The following is a 3579-nucleotide window of genomic DNA, read 5'->3' as shown; positions in this document are numbered from 1 at the left end:
GACATTTGGTTAGAAACAGATTAAATTTAATTTACAAATCATCTTCAAAATTCTATGCATATGGAAGCAATCTCTCTTTCCCTTTCTGAGGAAACATGCTCACCCCAGCATAAAGACATTTCAAGGATTTCATCAGGAGCATCGACTCACAGTGTGAGCGCCCATTCTACTCAAGACATATTTCATCACTTCTCTTTGTCTCAGGAGTCCTAATGAAAGCTAATTCCACCATGGCCGGGAGTGAAAACTGCAACGTCAGTTCTGAGAGGATGTAGAGTACACTAAGAATTGCAGGATCTAGACTGATTACAGGATTCTAGTGTGGAAATGCATTTTATAGGGATTTGATCCAGAAAGATTAAATATGAGATTGGGCCACGTAATCAGTTGGGAATTGGGATTTACTGTGCAAGCATGTGGGAATGATTCTAATGGCCTGTTTGGTTAGGTTATTGAAGCTTAAATTCAAAAGTAGCCCAACAATTAATGAGTTTGAGATGCCGGAACTTCCTTAGTAAGGAATTTTAATCCCTCAGTGAAGGACCAGAAAAATCCTTGGAAATCTTTGAGGTGGCTGATTTATTGAAGATGAAGTGGAGAGATGATGCCTTGGAACTGCACTGTCTGATTTCCATGGGCCGCTGGAACAGCAATGGGCAGGTAGAATTACTTAGTTTCAGAAATTATCAGTTGGGGACACAGTTACCTTTGTAGGTCAAAGCGGCAAAAAGGTAACTGCAGTGTTCTGGCAATCAGGTTTACAGGTCAGTGGCTAAATCATGAGTTTCTACGAATCAGAAATTCAGGGCCTCCTTTGCAGCTGCCAAATATAAGATGTTTCACAAAAGTCTTGATTGAGATGATGCTCATTCTCAGTAATAATGTGTGAAATTAAAATAATATCTCATTCATAAGTATTATACTGTCAAAATTGTGAAATTATACAATTTCAAGCTTTAGTAAATTTGTGGAAGGAAGTTGTACACTCTCACATATTGACAGTGGAAAGAGCACATATATATGTGTATATATATGTGCTCTATGAATATCTTTAACTTATAAAAATGTTATCACTTCTTTAAATATATGATACAGATTTATGTTTCCACTGTCAATATGTGTGTACATATATATATACACACACACACATATACATATATATGTGCATACATATATAAATACTTGTGGATATGGGCAGAATTTCATAGCAGCCAACAAATAAAGGGAAATCACTTAAGTATCTATGTCTGTTTGGATAAACAATTATTAGGTATCAAGTCTAACAAGTTTATACAGCAATTCAACTGAAAAATGCAAAATCTACATGTTTCATGGTAAACTAATAACAACATACTTCCTTTTTTTAGTAAAACCTGAATTTTTAAATAATACAGAAGATATTACATGCATATACATTTTAAGAAGTAAAAGTACTAATGATTGTTTACCCATACTTGCATTTGTACTAAAAGCATAAAATACATGGATGGGACTGATAAACATCAACTGCAGGACAGATTCTTTGTCTGGGTTCTGCCGCCTAGGCTGGAGTGCGGTGGAGCCATCTCTTTTCACTGCAAGCTCTGCCTCCCGGGTTCACGCCATTCTCCTGCCTCAGCCTCCAGAGTAGCTGGGACTGCAGGTGCCCGCCACCACGCCCGGCTAATTTTTTTTTGTTGTATTTTTTTAGTATGGACGGGGTTTCACCGAGTTAACCAGGATGGTCTCCATCTCCTGACCTCTTGATCTGCCCTCCTTGGCCTCCCAAAGTGGTGGGATTACAGACATGAGCAACGGGGCCCGACCAGTACTTGAGATTTTTAAGAGAGAAATCTGTTCTATAATTAGTATTTTTAAAATATTTCTTTGTTTTAACAGAGCATTTATTAAGAAGTCAACTAGTATTGTAAAGAATCTTGAAAACATAGACTTGTATGTCCTTCATAAGTTGTTTTATCAGTATCTTCATTTCTACTTAAATCTCTATAGTTTGAGTCTGGGGAGGAAGAAAAAGGTCAGGAAGAAAGAATGTGAGATGGTGTCTGGGGCAGGGTATGTGTGTGTGTGTCTGTTTATTTAAGATAGAAACTTAAAGCAATTTGGTCTTGTCCACCAGAAAGGCAGACAGCAGTTCTTTGAGTTAAAGTTAACTTTGGGTAATGGTTACCCAAAGTTACCATGATCAAAGCATTTTCTCAACCCCATAATAGGACATAGTGAGTAGATTATCTTCTGGTTAAGAAACTACCTGTGATTTTTTTAGCCTTGACCATAGGCAATGACAAATGCTTTACCTGGCAGGCGTCGTAAGAGGAAGCTGGCCTCCCAACACCAGCCTTGGGGTACAGCCAGGGCATTGCAGTCTCTGAAGGAAGTTACAGTCAAGGACTTGGGCCCTTTCCTACCATGGTCTTTGCACATATTCACATTCCTAGGTCTTTTTATCTGAAACCTAACACCTAGGTCAGCTTCAGGCCCATCCACTGAGGCCTCCATATCAACCGGAAGGAGGGGAAAACCTTAAAGGCACTTTCTCTGTTTTCACTCATTTCTCAGTAATTTTCCACTCCTTACTCCCCCCACCCTCAACTACAGGGTCTATAAAACTGTCAGAGCCTTTGTTTTTGGTCTCCCTCAACACTTAGAAAGACAGCATGTCTGTGCTGATCTTCCTGACTTTCCCTTGGTGTGCCTTTCCATGGGGCAAAATTGAGTAGAGGGAGTCTGCATTATCCTCAGTTTTAGCCTCTTGCTTATACCATAGCAATGAGTGAGTAAAGGCTTAACTGTTTCATCTTTTGGCTTGTTGCTTTAATTGGCTACTCTGTCACCCGACAGCTCAGCATGCTCTATCTATCTATCTATCTATCTATCTATCTATCTATCTATCTATCTATCTATCTTTCTTTCTTTCTTTCTATCTATCTCTGTCTCTCTCCCCCACCCCACCACACACACACACACACACACACACACACACACACACACATACACACAGCTCAGCTGAGCTCTTGACACATAGAGGTCAGTAAGGTGAAGGGGAGGAGCATCTATTATCCTCATCGTCAGGGCCTCCCTCCTCATTTTTCTTCTTTGCACTAAGTCCCCTTAAGATAACATTCATATTGTTTTGTATTATTTCCTCACAATATTAACCTCTGAGCTCTATCTTAAATCTTTAATTTGCAGGATAAACTTTGGAATATTTTGATCAAGTTCCCTTTCTCCTGCCACTTCATATTATTTACTAAAATTTTTGTATATTTTATTTTCTGTATCTTCTAACAAGTGTACAAAACTTTTCATCTGTATTTTAGAGTAACTTGTGCCTTCTGAAAAATAATCCCCAACCATAATCAATAATACCCTTACAGTCAAAAACCTAAAATGGAATCCTTAGGTGATTTCGTGTGTGGGAAATCAGGTCCCTGAATAATGGGGATTTTCCCAAGAAAATATTATTCATTATATTTGTGGATTTCCTACAGAATTTAACTGAAAACTTCTCTGCCTAAAATTTAAGGAATGCTATCATGTGATACCATTCTACCTTTTAAAGTTTTTCCTTGTAATTGTACA

The sequence above is a fragment of the Rhinopithecus bieti genome, unplaced genomic scaffold, assembly GCF_001698545.2.
Source record: "Rhinopithecus bieti isolate Rb0 unplaced genomic scaffold, ASM169854v2 scaffold_9015, whole genome shotgun sequence".
Taxonomy (NCBI): domain Eukaryota; kingdom Metazoa; phylum Chordata; class Mammalia; order Primates; family Cercopithecidae; genus Rhinopithecus; species Rhinopithecus bieti.
Note: the sequence above shows the minus strand (reverse complement) of the source record.